Consider the following 18,953-nt stretch of genomic DNA (forward strand, 5'->3'; position numbering starts at 1 on the left):
AACTCACAAACCCACATTTCAACCGGAACTATATTTCACAGTTGTGTTGCGGAAAATTCTCTGGGACGCGTAAAGAAATACATCGAAGTGTCGGGACGACCTGGACCGGCCCAGTTCCACTCGCCGATGTACAGCAGATATCGGAAAATGTACAACCCAACATAGAGCATTGAATCATGCCCACTGATAGAGGAAATAAGATTACTCTACAGATAATTAATGGTAAGTATCTCTGGGGGTACGCAGCAAGTTTGCCAGCAACAATTTCCGCTCGCCTTCGCTTCTCCTTGAGTTTCGCTATCCTTTTCATCCCATTCTAAACTACCCCATCCTGACGTTCGCGCGCTTCCGCTCCATGCGGTAGCTAAAGAAACAGGAAAACTTATCTTCAGTTACAAATTTATTCACAACGTTGTACGGCGTCCATGAAAAACACTCGTTCCTGCTGGGTTTCCTCTTCTCGAAAGTTATTGTAGCACCAGCAATTATTTAGCAATCTCCCTCGGAAACATCATCAAACTTCAACGCACAAGATTGTTTCATGTTTAAGTAATAATTTATACTACAACTTCCTTGGGTTTCTTTTAACTTCTCCAAATTTTTTTCTCTGGAAATTTTGCTGATTGTTAATGATTCCAGAATCTTTGACAGCTCAAGAAAAACCACTGTAAAATTCATATTTATGAATAAATTACTTGCGTTTGAAAACTCGAGATAGGCTTTGAATTGTTTACCGATTTTAATTAGTATGAAATAAAACGTACAGGTGTAGACCCCGTCTGGACTTCTGCAAGTCGTCAACATTCCTTTTTTCTCTTTTCCCACCATCATTACTCTTGTCAGCTTTCGTTCCAGACAATCCCATTTCAAGCTCTACCTGATTCGCATAAGAGCATTCAAACCAAACAAAAACATAATTATTGCAACTCTTTTCACTCCAATGCACTCTATCAATGATCCCGTCGGTGCCGTGTTGCTCAAAAATTCAGATGAACAAGTCTTATCAACACCCGAGCAGATGGCACGACGTCATTCTGATCCTACCGTCGACCCGTTCTGAATCCTATCGGCACATCATGACTTACACCATCAAGGGACTGGATCCCAATTCCGTCTACGAGACAATCGTGCAGGCAAAAAAATCGCCACGGCTGGTAAGAGGTGGGTGTTAACTGATCCTTAAACTTAATTGTTGGGTTTTACTTAATTGTTGTCCAGTTTGTTTTATGACCGAAATATTTGATAAAATAAATTGTATAAAATTATTATTTAAAGCGAAATTTAGTTGAGTTAAGAGACATTTTAAGTCCCAGCAGAGAAAGCATTTAATTAGCAGAACTATTCTACAAGGCTCACCGCTTGGCCAACAACTCGCGAATATTGGAAACATCGTATTCGATTGAGTATCGCGGATGCTACAACACACTATCAGTTAATTATATCGCAAATAGACCCTTTGAATTATAGCCCATTATGTATGCGAAAACGAACATCAACTACTCCGTCGATATCGTCACTGCGATGTCCTTTTTTACTTCGGCCCACTGCAGGCAAACCGACGTCCAAAGAGACACACCTACCGACAAGCACACAGCACGAACACAGTGATCTATTATTAGCCTACAAAAGTAGGAATAAAAGAACTCATGGCCGGTATCGATCATCAGAAATAGTGAGAGGGACTGCAAAAAAATGGACCATACGTAACCAATGTTAAATAAATAGAACCATTTACACTCATAAATGCAATGTGTAAAAACAACTACATGTTTACATCATGCACTCGAGGCACAATCGACTCATCTACTCCATTCTCATCTGATCACGCATGGTTCGATATAATTTACATAACATTTTTAATTACCTCATCCAGCGCAATTGTAAATTATCGACACGACTCCATGCTGGAATGCAAGGACACAAAAGGCGCACTGTTGAGGGAGCGCTGCCGAAATATCGCATTTTTATTATTTCGCAATTTTGCAACAATTTCCATTCGATAGGCTGATTAAAATTGATTGTACACTCACGTTGCGACTAACGAGATTCTGTGGCACCACTGAAACGCGTTTCAGGTTGTAGGGGTGGCTGGGGTAATACGCACCCCTAAGGCGCACTATACGCTATACTGGGGCTATACGCACCCTTTTCCATTTTCCTTGAAAAACGAGTTTTGGACGCGTAAAAAGTAGTCACCCAGTAAGATCAAACTAAAATATGGTCACCCTGTGAATTTGATAGCTCTACATTAACAGAATCGCGAAATAAACGCAAAACAAAATCATTCTCAGCTCAGACAGTTTTTATTATAATGTGACGTACCATTCCGCTAAGGAATATTGAGTGCAAAAACCGATATTTACCCACGAGGAATACGAAATTTAGTGAAATGAGAATCAGTGCTTGAGACTGGTCATGAAAATTTCGGAAAGTATGCAGATTTACTCACATTTTAGTTAAAAATGTGTTCAACTATGAATGGGGGCAATATGCACCCAGTATGTCGGGGTAAATGCACCAGTTTGTAAACAAACTATCTTTATTTGACAGTAGATTTTGCCTCTTTGTTGTGGTGCGTATTGCCTCTTTGTTGTGGTGCGTATTACCCCTAGCAAAAGTGCATTTTGCCTCAACCTTTTTGAACCTTGAACTTTTTCGAAACTGAAAAAAATATGTTTTTCTGAGCAAAAAAAGCAAACATTCCTGAACTGGTAACTAGTTTGAACCTTTATGAATTCTATTCAGTGATAAAATCAACAATCAAGAAAAAAAATGGTTGAAAATTTTATAGTTTTCCTTAAGGGGTGCGTATTACCCCATCCACCCCTATATGTGCTTTCGGAGCGTTGGTAGGTAGCAACAATGAGCAATTAGTGTTGAGGAGAACATACTTGACATAAAAACCAAACGTTGATCGTGAATGAACAAACAAACAAAAAATCATAAAAAAACGAGCGTCCAGTGTACAAAATAGGCCAAATGTTTCGGACATTTCATTTTCATTTTCGTCCATCTCATGTACGCGCTTTTGACCCGCTTTCAATCCGATTATACTATTATAGAGACAAAATGATTCCTTGAACACTTTCCCAGAAGAGAAAGGGCAGGAAAAGCGTATCATGGGTACGTTGATCGAAACAATGACTCGGTTTAATTACTCACGTAGAGCGTTAGCCCTATGTGCGACTGCGAAATTTCATTAAATTGCTTTGTAACTATTTTCCGGGACGAATTTTCGCTCAATTTTCTCGCCTTCATAAGAGTTATACGGTCGCATCTATAAACGAGTATTCTGATGAAATTAAATAGATTCGTTCATCTCGATTATCGAACGTTAATTTTGGTATCATTTTCGTTTTTCCCCCATCCTAGGTTAGCGACATTTTCCTATTTTACACGCTCAGCACCGATACGCCGAACGAGGACGTGGAGCAGTCGCTCGGTTTCGACGGCGTACGAGCACAACTACCGGGCACTCAGTGGCAGCGGAACACAGTTAGGTCCCGAAGGCATTCCTCCTGAGCTTAACAACGACCGTGCGGCGACTGATGCGAATGTAATAAGCTCGACTGTAACAATTGGATGCCAACTGGTCGCATGTTTTGTTTCTACCTTCTCCTCCTATGAATACAGTGTGTTTGAATGTATTTTTGTAACTTATTGCTAAAATAGAAGACCATCTTTAACAGTTTAGAGAAAACGAAAACGAATACGAAACACTAAAAGAACGGACAACATAAACTATTCAACATTACTGGACCATACTGGACCATACTCCAACATTACTGGACCATAGTGGGATACCACTATGATCGCCGCTACCCCGTACAGATAGGAGACGGCTGTTCCACAGTTCTGCTGGGGTATGGCGTATTCAAGGAAGCATACCTGGTCTTCTGCTGTTTTCGATCTTCTTCAACGACGTAACTGCTTGTTGAATGTACGCGGATGAACTGCGGATTCATCTGCCTATTGAGACTAATACGGACTGTGATACCTAGAAAACATGCTGTGATATCTTTAATGATTAGTACTGGCTAATCAATCTTAGTTTTGGTACTGAAAAGTGCTGATTGTTACCATACCAAAGAATAGAAAACCCTATCTGTTAAAGCTGTAAAATAATGGGTACTGTTATTTGATAGTCAGGAGTTCCCGGATGTTACCTACGTTAAAGTGTATATGTCAGCATGATCCGCAAAATCTTAGAGTTCAATAGCGTTTGGATTAGACCAGGCCATGTCAGCACGACGTGCTCAACTGCGAGCGGGCCATTGAAGAAGGAGAAGAGCGTTTGGATTTCGTAGAGCAGTGTCATCCTACCTATGTTGCTTTGCGATTTATCTCTCTTTTATTTTACTTCTCGGCTTGGCTATCGTACACGCTGTCTGTTACAAGGCTTTACAGACGCTAAGTTGCGCAATGTGTATTCATTGGTAATCTTTTGATAGAAGAAATTACCGCCCCTGATTTGCTGGCAGGATTAAATATATATACTCCTTCGCAAACGATTAGAATTAGGTAAGGTTTAGCACTTCAACTACGCATGTGATTTTACAGCCACAGCGAACCTTTGTTAGTGAGGATGTGAAACTTTAATTAATTTTCCTCAACTCTTCAATTCATCTCTTCAATGCTGCGCTTTGAAAATGAATTGCTACTCCTTTACGGTAGAGTCTGTCCCTGGAATTAAGCACAGTGTCCAACCCATAATGTTGGCCACACACTACTTTGTCGAAATGAATAAATAAGTTAATAAAACGATGAATAAATAAGTAAACAAATAAGTAAAACATAAGTAAAATCACGAGGAAGATTCTTAGAAAGTGAATACTTAAGTTAAGAATATATGTAAATCCAGATGATGTAGAGAGTACGTAACGGGAAGTCCTCATTCAGTTGAGGGAAACTAATTGTAGTGCTAAGTATTCGAGTAAAGAAATACATTCAGTGGCAGCAGGAGCTATTTATCTATTTAATTGCATGATTCTAATAAAACTTTGATTATAAGATCTTGGTTGATTTGCTTTTAGTTGCACGCTAGTTTCTAGAGAATTTGCACATAGCATAAACGTGTATTGTATGAAGATTTTTATTCTTTATGTTGAGAGAATCGGATGGATAGCCGAGGGTAAGGTCGGCAATTGTCAAATGGCTGTAAACGGGTTCAAATACCCGCAATTCGAATTGGGTATTTTCATGTTCCACTTGTGCCTGATCTTGGCGCCCAGGATGTGTCGCGTTGACTGAAACCCCTATCGACGTAAATGAAACAGCACTGTTATATCACCGTTTGCTCATGAAATCCCGTCTACTGAACATCTCGGTTAATTCAGTATTAGATTCTTCAAAATCCAGCCGATTTACAGAAATGCACTAGTTTCTGTGCTCCACAGTGCATGAAGCCCTACTACCGCTGTACTGCATTTACGTCACATTTTAAACTGTCGGGGTTTTAACTCCTATTACGCATGCTTATCCACCTTAAACCCATGCGAATTGCACATTGCATTGACCAATAAGAAACATTTACTCAAACAGGAATAAATTAGTTCAGAGAAGTAAAGAGCACTGCACAGATTATTCGCTACCTCAGCTGAATTTTAGTCGGTGAAAATTGAAATAAAATTGAATTTTAGCCGATGGACACCCTTCTCTCTCCATACGGTACTTTCGTGTGTGTAGTGCTTTCGGTTAGAAAATTGCGCCGTGTACGTTTCGGTAAAAGAGTGTTTGCAATGCGTATGTGTATGCGTGTTAGTTTTGAGGGCTGTTAGGCCAGTCGAAAAATAAAACGCTATGACAAAAAAACGCGTCAAAAACGCTCAAAAACGCTTAAACTAAATTAGTATAAGGCAATCAACAATTAATCCTTGCTGAACCTAAATCTTTTCAAACCTTTTTCGTATTTCAAAGACTTCTAGAAGTTGTCAATTTTGGTGAGTATATGCTGTTTGTTGATAAAACCCAATACTGATTCGTTTTTATAAAACATATGTTAATGAGTTTCGAATGCTCCGCCACACGGTGCATTGCATAAACAACGTCGAATGCTTTCGTGCATTCGTGATCCTGTGATCATCAGGATATGCGATGAAATTCACGAGGATGAGTAAAACGTAGCGTGATCGTCTTGTAGGGATTTAAAATCTACAGCGAATGTGTTCGTATCCTGCTGCCATATTCTTTGTCTTACTGAAGATATACAGATCAGCATCGATTAGTTTCTTGATATCGCCCGGTTCGTCTCGTGCTGGTCCCAGACGGGTTCTTTGAAGGCGGGGCCCATACTGCCTTACCTTATTCTCTTTCCTTGAGCCATTATTGCCCATCTCTTTTGTCGTCGTCGTTGTGGAAATTTTCCAACGAGACGGTTTTCCTTTTAGCAGGGAGAGCTGGAATTAGGGGCTGCCTTCTTGCCGCTGCTCTTCTTTCCGTTGTCTTCATCGAACATTTCCGCATGCTCTCGGTAGCTCCCATAGATGCGATATGCTCACTCTTCCTTAAACTTGATCTAATAAGCTTCCTTTCACTGCATATTTTGTGAAAGTCTGAATAGTTACATATAGTTTGTGTATTGTACCTGTACATTTGCGTAAAAAATGGTCCATTTCCTCTGCTGTGGCTTGATGCACCCGTCTGTAGCTGTTTTTTGTTCGATTGCATCCGAATAATTTCAATTCATACCATTGTAAATTAATTACATCGACCGGTAATTGGCAATGTTTGTATCAATTTATATTTCATCGAACGATCGAGGTGAATAAACGGGATGCAAACTCGCTGCCTAATCGATCAGAGCCAGCCTAATAGTTCATCGCCGGTACTTGCGCTTCGGTGCAATCTGGTGCAACGTTTTTCCTGTATCCCCCGGAAGCCCGGATTCTGCGTTGGGGACCATCGTGAGTAGCGGATAATTAAAATGAACAGTGGAACTATCCCGGATTACGGTCGTTGTCTTCTACATCCCGAAGCATCCTTTTCCCGTGTTTGTCGCTCGTGCATGCTTTGGGTTTATTTCGTACCAACCTAGTACCAACGCATTTCCTAGCAGACCGGTCCAAACACCGTGCGGTCAAAAACCATATTCGAAAACTCATAGTTAGTAATTATGTTTTGGGATAAGCTCTTGAAATATTTATGCTTTCCGCTTCAATCCCGTGCTGGCGCGTTATTCGTCCTTTGTGTGGCTTGGGTCCGCAGTTCTCGGGATCCGGGTCAGAATAGGTGGTGATGATATGGATTTCGCTAGGGGTTCGTTGCATTCCACGTTTATCCCGCTCACCCTTGATGACATTTTGAATGACACCAACTGGACTACGCTGCTTAGCCAGGACATGCTCGGTGGTCACATTACGTTCGATGGTTTTGTTAAATCATGACCTCTGGCTGCATAATCGAGTAACAATTCCATGTCGTTTGATGAAATTTACCGGTATGGCAGGTGGATTTAGTAAAAGAAAAAATGAGAATAAAAACCGCTGATAGTAAGGGAGCAGACAGAAATGGGAAAACTGAAACCTATGCTCATTTACGCCCTTTGAGGTTTTGGTTTGGTTTGTATAATTTAAATATAAACTGACGGTATCTAAACAGAGCACTATTTGCATGATTTCTGCTGTTTGTTTTCCCATTGTCCGGTGGCATAATAAGACGTGTTTTCCGGTGCGTTATACAACTATGTATTATGTTTTTCTGTTAACATAAGCGAGGCTTTCTGCAACGGAAACTGAACATCAATAATTTCATCAACATCACTACGTTGACAACTGAACATCAATACGTTGACATTCTGCGATCTAGTTTTGGAACATCAGGTAGTAGAAATAAGATGAATTGTGTGTTTTACATAAAAGAAATTGCTATTCATGACGATTATATTCTTTTCTGTTTTGTCACTCTTGCCAAACTCACATTTTCCCACAGATTGGAAAAAGATACTTTGAGCTGTTGAAAATGATAAAAAATCCTTTTTATCTAGTGTCCTCGATGACCTCTGGTTCCTCCCAAAGGATTCTAAAACCGTTAAACTCATGCTCGAAATGAATGTAAACTCTGTTGGCAGCTTACCCAATACAGAAAAAAGGAATTGGAAAATGAATCGCTCTTTGTGGTTCTTTTTTGTTATGTTTGGTCACTAAATAATTAAAAAGAGAGCCATTGGGTTTTTTTCTGGATTTCTTTCGCTAATTTGGCTTCTTTGGATTTCTTTGACTAATGCTGTAGAACAGGTGTCGGCAAAGTGCGGCCCGCGGGCAAAATCCGGCCCATCAAATGAATTTATCCGGCCCGTAAGAATATTTTAGTGCTTCATACGAAAAAACCTATCCCAATTTATATCGGATTTGCCAGGTTTGTTTTCTTCCCAAAAATGAAGATGAAAATTGTTCAACGAGGTGTTCCTGTTATATGATTATCGATAACATTTTAAATACTTTATCTTTTCCCACTTTTTATGTAACTTTGCTATTTAGAAAGTTCCTCTCTCCATTACAAAGGGTTTGAAAACATTAAAGCATCGTTTAAAGTATCCGGCCCGCGCTTTCGGTTTCTCTTAAATCATCTGGCCCTTTTTGGAAAACGTGTGCCGATCCCTGCTGTAGAACATTCCGAATTGAAATTTGAGAAATCATTCATCACCTCAGCATACATATATGCTACACGATGCATTGTGCCTTGTGCTCGTGTGGACTTGTATACTTTCACTGTTACACCAAATCAGGTCCTAAGGTAATTTGCATTTTCAATGAAAACAAAAACTCGTAGCGCATGAAAATTATTCTAGAAAAGCAAGCAATGCAATCGTGTGCTGTAGCCACGTGCGTCGGAGATGCCAAAGTAAACGGAAGCACATATGCAAACTAACGGATGCAATTGGTGCACGTTCCGTCGATTGTTTACCGTTTTCTTTTTACTTCGTCTTGGGTTCAACAGAGTCAAGGCTTGGCTAGGATGGTCCAGGGACCTCGCGTTTTCAACACGAAATGCATCATGTCGTAAGCATCCACCATGCATCAAATTTCGCGCTCAGATGTACTCCTCTTTTTGTCTTTTCACTTCATGCGTGCAGCGGCGAACGTGCTGCCACGGAGGCCTCTTTCACGGCGGTCGTACGTGATCGCAGAGAATGGGTGGACATTAGATGGATAAATGTATTCTTCATGAAATTAAACTTCACCTTCTTCTTCTTCTTGGCGTTACGACCTTGTTGGTCATGCCTGCCCGTTGAGGGCTTACGAGACTTTTTTACCCTATGTGAACAAGTTGATTATTTAATATGTTCATTCAGTTTTAAAAGAACGTAGTATTTAAGCAATGATATGTTTATGTTTGGCTTCTAATCTTTTGACTCGCAATATATTATTAAACAGCTAGTGTTTAATCCAATAAGGATAGGTATGAATATTGCCGCTTTATAAACGAGTGACGGATCATGGATTTTGAAAGACGATAAGAAATTCTAATCAAAAACTACTGCCACACGGTGAGCATGAAACGCAGCGTCTGGAAACTGTTTCACTTGATTTGATCCTTATGGTATCCGCTGGCTTGCCAGTTCTGGTGGAAGAAAAAGTTGGAAGAGCTAAACGAAAACAAGTTTTTTTTCTCTTTCTTTTAGGGTTGTTTTATTCTCAGTTGTTTTTATTTCAATATTCAATGAATTCATGGAATGTATTTTTGTATTTATGAAACATTTCTCTTTTCTCAATTATGTACGAAAATTTTGCTTAGAAAACAAAACGTGACAGAAAAACAGACCAAAAGACTCTTTTGTGATGATAAACAATCGATTAGGAGTATTAAATTATATATACTTTCATTCCACATTAAAATTGGATTTCCCATCGGCGTTTGTGTTCCAGGAATGAAACAATAACAAGTGAAGTGAAGTACGTTGAAGTTGGTCTGTGTACGTCGGTAGAGCGGTAGCGATATGTTGATTACGCTTTGCTGCGATTACGCAGTTGCTGCGGGTGACGGAACGACAGGCTCATCACAGTTCAACGCATCAACACTGATGATGTCCAGATCATCGACGGCATATCCGTGTGGAACGTGGTTATCATGGCATGAAGAGGTTTAAACAACTGCTAACCACGAGAAATGTTCCCAATACCAAAAATACATTTTTAACATCAGCTGCAATCGATTTTGGAACCTATGATACTCTTTAGAAACATAATTGAGAAAAAATATTCTATTCAGGAATATTCTATACTTGATTTTGTCATTAGCATTTTTTTTTATTGTCTTACATGGGAAGCGATATTTTTTTAAGCTGAGTTTTATTATTTGTTCAATATACGTTCTAAATTATGGTTCTGGTGGATTTTAGTACTATGTATCTAAGTAGTAAGTATCAACACATATTTTATATTTTTCATTCATTTTATGATTCAGACAAGTGGGTTCAAGATCTGGAGTTTATTGAACTATTATTTTGTTTTGTTGTACGTTTTGTTATACACATTTTCTTTTAAACATTATATATACTATTAGTACTTCCTGTTTTGCGTGTCATTCGAACGGACATGTTTCGTTCCAATAGATTGGTTCAAAATAATGGTTATTATTGATCGACAGCATACCATTCCATAAAACAAACTTGAGATAAATTTAAAACCTTAAAAAATGTCCATCTGAGGACTGAGGTGATGCATGAAACGAGGAAGTAGATGGTTGTTGAAAAATAAATCATTCTCCGAACCCAGAAGCTCTTCATAAAATATAATGAACTCTCCTTTCTGGTTCAAGGTTAGTCGTTTCCAGTCGCTTGTTAACTTGCTGTTGATCTGTGTTCTGGTTTGGTTGAAGTCATTTTTTTCAATTTCAAGAAGTCACTTCCTTTGACTCACCATGATTTAAAGCTGGTACAAGAAACATCCTTAACAACAACATCTTACCGGCTAAGGATCGCTTGGTTAATGTTATCTGATGTCATCACTATACTTAAGATAGTTTATGCGTTTTTTAGCGTTTTTGACGCGTTTTTTGGTCATAGCGTTTTTTTCGACCGGCCTGACAGCCCTCGAAACCAACACGCATACACACAACCATACGCATCGAAAACGCTCTTTGACCGAGACGTACACGGCGCAAGTTTCCGACTGAAAGCACTACACACAACACACGAAAGTACCGTGAATAATCACTTTAAAATTCATTTTTACTTTGATTTCACCAAAAACTGAAACAAACAAATCTTCCAACCGCACCCCGCCCAAGGTCGAAACCAACACGCATACACGCATACGCATTGCAAACGCTCTATTACCGAAACGTACACGGCGCAATCTTCTGACCGAAAGCACTACACACACGAAAGTACCGTGAATACTCACTTTCAAATTCATTTTAACATTGATTTCACCAAAAACTAAACAAACAAATTTTCCAAACGCACGGAAGAACAAGTTGGAACTGCAGATGAAGTTGACAGCTTGCTTTGTTTACTGTTGTAAAGGTAGGGTAAGTGTTGCCAGTTTGAACGAATTCATGTTTTTCAAGAAACTGGCATAACCAAGGTAAATAGGGGTATGACCAAGGTACGTAAAATGTTCCAAGGTAACTTAATTTCAATTTTTAGTTTTGTTTAAAAAAAAAGAAAACAATTGCTTTTTAGTTCCTTTAGTGTTAAAAAATTTTTTTTGTAAACTACAAACTGAAGAAGTCTGAGTTTTTTCATCGGAAAATAATAGATACGTTTGCTGTAATAACCTTGGTTATTTGATGTAAATAACCGTTTTCAAGCAAGGCATAGTAAAAAGAAACGGTTTCATAAAAAAAATCGTTTTGATTATCAAAAAGTTCAGGATTGCCTGTACTCCGCCTAAAGTATTCAAACAATTGTTTTTGTAATACAAATTACAGAAGCATGGTTGCCGTATTTTATAATAATAAACATATAACGATCCTTTTATTTTCGGATAAAAAATATATGCAAACTGTTTTTATCTTGGTTACTGCATGTCGAAAACATTTTTTCAAGCAAGGCTCAAGGTTTATACAGAGATAGAGAAAGACAGTAGCACAGAGCATGGGGAAGAAAAAACGGGGAAGAGAGAGATAAAGAGAAACAAATCAGAAAGAGGCAATAACGTATATACATACAGAGAGTAAGCGAAGGGGGAAGAGCATGTACAAGCCAACTCTACGTTCATGACAGAGGGAGTGAGAACATCCACGTGTGCATTAGGAATTTTGTAGCAAAGTGGCAAGGTTCATAAATTAGAAGGTGAAATCGTCCAGTGTAAAATGACATTTCATGACTTGACATAACACTTCGTGGGTATTCATGTTGGTTTTGAGGGGGGGTATCGGAAAAGGATTGGGCCTTTGACATAACACTTCTCAAATATGGCACTCCTGCCAAAGCGACATTAAGTCACCTTCTATATTTATACACCTTGGGGGTATTGGAGAAGGTTTGAGCTTTTGACATATCAATACTCAAATATGGCACACCTGACATTAAGTCACCTTCTATATTTATACACCTTGGGCTTGAGAGTCAAAAAAATGTGTGTGTGTGTGAGAGAGAGAGAGAGAGAGAGAGAGAGAGAGAGAGAAAAGGGGTGGGAAGCGTGTGAAATAGAGAGAGTGAGAAGGGGGAGGTGTGTGAGAGAGAGAAAGAGAAATGCGCATTAGGAATTTGGTAGCAACGTGGTCAGTTTATTGGAACGCGCATCTAAATGCATCCGTAAAACGAACAAGGCGGGATAAGGGAGATACATCCTTCCGAGAAACACAGAAGGTGGGGGATAGCATGCGGCGCAGGGTTCTGGCCATCGAGCCGATACTGCGCCTTTGACGAATTATCACATATCCAGAAGGATCCTGCAAGATAGTGTGGAGAGACACGAATGTACACCGGACGTATTCGTTTTTCTGTTAGCACAGGTACCAAGTAGGTATACAATGTGGCAATCGCATCGCAATCATGTGGATTATCATACGTAGCAGGAGTTAACAACCCGACACTTTAAAAAGTAGACTTGCAATGTGCTGCACCTCGGCTTGGCAATGAAGAACCTCCTGCTGAATTTACCGAAAGGTTTGGTCAACGTGATTTCATGAGGAATCGGTGATAAATCAGTGTTTTTCCATTTATGTGGATATGGGCTTCAGTTAAAGCAACACTCATGTGCGACAAAATCAGGCACTGGTCGAACAGGAAGAGGACCAAAATGTTTCGCATTCAATTTTTGATTCAGCAATTCGAATTTGTATTTTAAATTTAACCGCCATTTGACACAAAAGACCTTCTACAGAAAGAACTAGAAAATGTAACGCGGACGACATGAAACCTTCCATGGGGCGGTAGGGGATCCAGGAGTTACCGACGGGCCAGGTACCTGGCCTCCAAAAAACTAGTTTAACTTACCTTAATATTCTTAAATATATTTTTCATTCACATGCACAATGTGTCTAACAACTGAACAGTAAAATTTTTAAATTTCAGGAAGATGATGATGTTGATGTTCTCGTACTTTAACATGTGTTTAAGGATTCATTTGTACCGATTCAGGTTCATAGTTCATTTTTTTTTTCAACTTGAAGGTTTAGGATAGCTCTGGGTAATATACTAGTATTGCTATGAGGCGAGCTTTGGTCTGTCTTTGGCAAAAATATTAAGGCAGTTCTGCTGTTGAATCTTCCAGACGGACACGGGATCATATTTTATTCGTTCCTCTGAGAAGCATAATCCGTAAGATCCACTTTGTGGCAAATGAAAAAAGAGATATCGAGTAATCCTCGTGCCCCTCGGGGAAATGTTGGCATCGGGCCGCACAAACCGTGAATCTGGATTGCCCCATCGTTCAGTAGAGTCTGGCAATTGAGCTACTCGTTTTCCATGGCTTGATTGTGTGGTATCAAGAATCCACTACTCATCATCAGCAGCATCGATCGGCAAATACTCGTATCTTGGCATGGGAAAGAATGTAGATGAACATTCTGAAATGAGATAGAGTTCACTTCTGGTGTACAGATATCGAGATATCGAACCAACCTAAGGCTTATCTAGGGAGGGACAGCAGGAGTGGAAGGAAATTCCCACTGGTGTCGGTATACTCACGTAAGTCCGTCTGGATGGAAGGTGCAGGCCGGTAGGGAAAGAGTTTTTCTCTTCCTTTTGTTACCTCTTACACTCTGTATGATGATGAATGAATCCATCTCTAAACGTCCCAGATGGTTTCCGGCGAAGATGGTTACCTAAATCATATCTCTAATTAACCTAATTTTAATCACCTATCTGATAAGAGTAGTTCCTATTTAATTCGTATAATATTTGAATTCAAATTTATAGATAGTTAATTGTCTAGGGTGAAACAACTATCTATCTCTTTCTATTATGTTATTCTGACTGCCTGGTTCAATTTAACTTCTAATGTTAACTTAACTAAATTGTGAATCTTACACCTTTAATCTGTATACCTGATACCATGCAATAATTAATACCTTGCTATAAATAATTTCAAATTTTTTCAATCGTTTAATATTTTTCTATAATTGTAATATAAATTCTACTATGGTATATTTCGCTAGGGAACCCTGGTAGTATGCGATGCTAAGAGAGCATTTTATTGGTTGACCTGATAACTAATATCAGGAAGATGGCATTCCTTATCAACCTTGTGTAAGGACCAGGACGAATCGCAAGAAAGTGAAAATATAAAATATACTAAAATCTCAGACCAATAAGGAATATCTGGTTGCATTGATTTGTATAGAGGAATGCTTGTTAGTTTGTGAACATCAATAAATTATTCAATCAATACACACCGTATAGTGGAAACACACCAACTCCAATCAAAGGTTCGTAACCTGTGGTTATCGATAAATAGTGCAAAATACTTTACTATCTGCTTGCTTCCCGGAAATGTTCGTTTTAATTGATTATTCTGAAACGATGAAAAACTTTTCCAACAATGAGAACGGTTTTTGCTCTATTTTTCTGTGAAATTGTAACGGGTTTGGAACTGGTGAACGTTTTCTATCAACATCAAGTACAACCGGTTTGTGTCCGAACGGTGCCCTTCGCCATCAATTCCGTTCCGGCGGCGGAGTGTATAATCTCAAATTGAGAAATTTTGTTATAGCAACATATTGGTCTGCACAGCGGAAGCGGAATCCATGTTTTGTGGAAAGACAATATGATATAACAAAAAAAAAAAAATAAGGAAAGGATGAATACCCAGTCTGTCGTGGGGAGGCAGTTGAATGCAGACTATTTTGTTTCAAAATTGCTCGCAACTATGGCTTCGCTGGTGGTAGGGAAAGTTGAGGGAAGATGAGGAAACTTGCTAAGAAAAGCGCACATTATAGGGCAATAACGGAGTCCCAAGATGGATCATGATCCGGTACTTTCCACCGGAAAGACACTAGTGGATCAGGGAAACACTGTGTGGAAAAAATGTACGAAAATGTCATCGAAGGATTTAGGGAAACCCTTCGGATTTCACTGAACGGCAAATGTAGGGTCAGTTTTGTGGAGTGGAAACTATTGGTTCAAAATTAAATTGATAGTCAAAAGTATAATGCCATACCTAATTCGGGGACGGGAAGTAGACCACATGAAGACACTTATTCAATGGGATTTTGAGGTTCTCCATGGGTTCTTTTGCTCAGTGCACAAAACCTGTTTAAAAAAAATCCCTATGGCGATCATTGGGTTGAGTTGGGGGTATAAAAAAGTATAAAGAAACCCACCAGAACAAGACAAAAGGCATTTGCATCCCCGTAGATCATGTCTAACGGTGGACTGAATCCCCATTAATGCTTCTGTGTGAGCTGTCCCACATCAATCAACCAAGATCAAGCAGCTCAATGGACGGTTTTAGGTACAAATATGACAGTGTAAGGTTTTATTTTCTACTTTTAGGTCATATTTCATTAAATATCAAGTATGTTAGGTTTCTGTATACATATCTTTCTTTACCTTCTGCTTCACTCGTGTGCAGAGGTATTTATGATTGTAGTGAGTAAACATTTTTTCATAAGACATTCTTTTTACCGCTTCGACCGCTTCATAGTCTTGTCATTTTGAGACAATGGAACCTTGTTGGACTCAACTATGAAATTCACGCAATTGAATGTAAAGAATCGTAGTTTCCTTAACGGATCCGGAAAACTAGGATGACGTTCACGCAAGCTGACAGATCCTGGTGGTCGTTTGCGTAGATTTGTTGTTGAACACTGGCCTTTTGGGCACAGTTCGTAGTTGGAAGTTGGAAAAAATGAAAACATCAAAGTACCGATGCCATCGAGGAGAGCACAGTGTCAGCCTTTGTCGGTTAGCTGAGTGTTCGGCTTCCGTAGAGGCGAACCCGCTGCTCGATACATCTATGTTTTTTTGTGTGATATTGAATAGCAAATTTTTTCAACGTCCAAATTCACGAGATCCTCCAAACTCTAGCACAACCCGTTCGAGACACATTGAAATCTGGTTGAAACATTTAGTTACCAGGAACGAGGGTTCCTGAATCTCGCCGCCCATCGGGAGGAGTTGAAAATGCGCATTTTTATTACCAAAGAGGAGGTCAGTTTCGCGAGTTGTTCTCTAGCCGCGCAAATCGGGAATGTCCGATGGGGACTCCAAGCCCTGGAACCACCTGAATGCCAAGGAGACTTCCGGTGTTTCTTCATCGAGCAGAATTTATTACCAACCGGTTGTCGCAGGCCCTTCCGTCGCCCTGTCACCGAAGCGCTCAGGGAAACGGTGCCGCATAAATCTTGCATCCAACTGAACCTGATTCGTCTGTGGAGTCAATGTTTTTCCGGATTGTTTAGATGAGCCGACAATTGCCTGGTAGCCGGTAGGTGATATCCATCGGGTGGATGTTACGGCTATCCTATTGTTCTCCCTTGGGGACACAGAAAATCTAAAATAGAAGCAATCCATTCCCTCTACGCAGAATTCGTTGCAGAAGGATTTTAAATTGGTTATGGTATTGCACCCCTCACGTGTGGCGTGGTGAGGGGCACCCCTATGGACATTACAAAATCTCCCCTATTTATAATTTATTCTTGAACATAGAACATTTCGAATCAATCTTATGTACATAAAAATCGATAAAACTAATTTATAATGTACACAAAAAGTGGTAAACCTTAATATGAAGTTTCTAAAGAATAAAAATGAAAGAAGAAAAGATAAAACAACAACATTTATGCAATATTTTCAAACATGATGCGCGATAAGAGTTTTGCTCAGGATTTCTATAACAACTCCGTGTTTGTACCTTGCAGGCGCCAGGCATTCGAATCGGGTATCAAACATGCATCAATCAATGCTAATACAGCTCCGACAGATCATTTATACGCGAGCTGCGAGGGCGTGCAACTGTCAACGGAATCGAATGGGGCACAACTTCCATCCGAGCATTCCATATTGTTTCGCCGCGCTGAAAATGCAGATGACAGATTGTAAAATTGAAAACACTGGCTGATTCTGTTTTTCTACTTTCTCTTCAGCCAGCAGCGACATTCAAATGCTTTCAAAAGGAAACAAAATTGAAAATAAACTGTTGTCAAAGAAAGCTTCCTTTTTGCAGAATGTCTCCCCGGAAAGAGCAAGTCTACGTTCGAATGAGGATGGACCGATGCGAATGCAACATTGAGTTTATGTGCATTACGTGATGAAAATAAATTGTCCGCGCGTGGTTCTCCCACTCGGACGCGCAGTAATGTGTCTCTACCACGGCTGATTTTCAACTACAAAAAACAAAAAATGTACATATTTTATCATTTATACATCCCCTTCATGGCGGTTGCATGGGTTCACCGCAGTGGAATGATGGGGGAGAGGAAAGTTGCAATCGGTCCGACCGACCACGATTTTACAACCGAATGCAAATACCGCCAAAGGAAGAAAAACGATTTGCAAAATAAAAAAAAGAATGCTCGTACAAGATACCCTGCAATACACCGGTTTTCGTTGGCATGGGTGTGGGGGGACACTGAGAGGTGGGGCATTTGCTTTCGCCTGGAAAATTACGGGTTGGAACCGGGCTGCCAATATCCTGGTCACGAAAACGATTTTCACAACCAGGCTCCACGTGCATTCTCAATCATCATCCGGTGATTTACCCTTTTTGTTTCCCGAGCATGCGAGGAAACACGCGACCACTCTCCAGAAATAGACTCTCATCCCAAATACAAACTCTTTATGCTACACGGAAACAGTAAGAAGATAAATCGCGGTATCCCACCAATAAGAAAAATAATTTAGCTGCGAAATAAAACCGATGCAATTCGACTGTACAATGATACCTTGGAAAAGGTTTCGCATGCCAGGGTTACCTCCTAAGGGTCGCACGATATACGGGTAGATGAAGCGACCTGACGCATCAATTATTGATCTACTGCGAGGTGCGCGACCGGATGTGGCGTTCCATGATGTGCGAAATTATCTAGCAACCCATAAACATTACGCGAAAACAATAAAACTTCACATTTACCTTTATTCACCATAAAATCGTACAAACTGAAGTGTGGTCAAAGGAAGGCGGGGCGGTTTTTGTTTCTTTTCCCTCTATCCTTCTCCTTTTACCCATGCTCCATCGTGGACTCCCCGCTTCCGGCTGCAAGTTGTTTTCCTAACCCCGTGCGTGAAAATGACTCAGGGCGAAGGAGAAAGATAAGTCATTTTTATGCGGGATGATAAATTTTATTGGGAAAAGCGCAACGACCACGTTCAAACTTTGACGAAAGGTAGCGGTGCGCTTCAAGGAGTCATGCCTTTTAGCTCCATTTGAAGAGATAAGAACAAACGACATCATCTCGTAACTCACGAAGGAAAAAGGTTTTACCACTCTTATTATTCACCATCAAAGGGGAAAAAATAAAATCGAGTCAACGTCACGAAAATTGACCGTGTGCATGGAAACTAGTACATGTGCGAAGATATGTTTCCAGCCGCCGCATCCAGCGAACGTCAAATGATTCATAAG

At 39.9% G+C, this 18,953-nt stretch overlaps 1 pseudogene; it reads left to right on the plus strand.

Moving 5' to 3' along the window:
- The window catches only part of LOC131268266 (uncharacterized), a 52,259-nt pseudogene extending 48,699 nt beyond the window's left edge, over positions 1-3,560 (plus strand).
- The last annotated feature ends 15,393 nt before the right edge of the window (positions 3,561-18,953 follow it).

This window comes from Anopheles coustani, chromosome 3, assembly GCF_943734705.1.
Source record: "Anopheles coustani chromosome 3, idAnoCousDA_361_x.2, whole genome shotgun sequence".
Lineage (NCBI taxonomy): Eukaryota > Metazoa > Arthropoda > Insecta > Diptera > Culicidae > Anopheles > Anopheles coustani.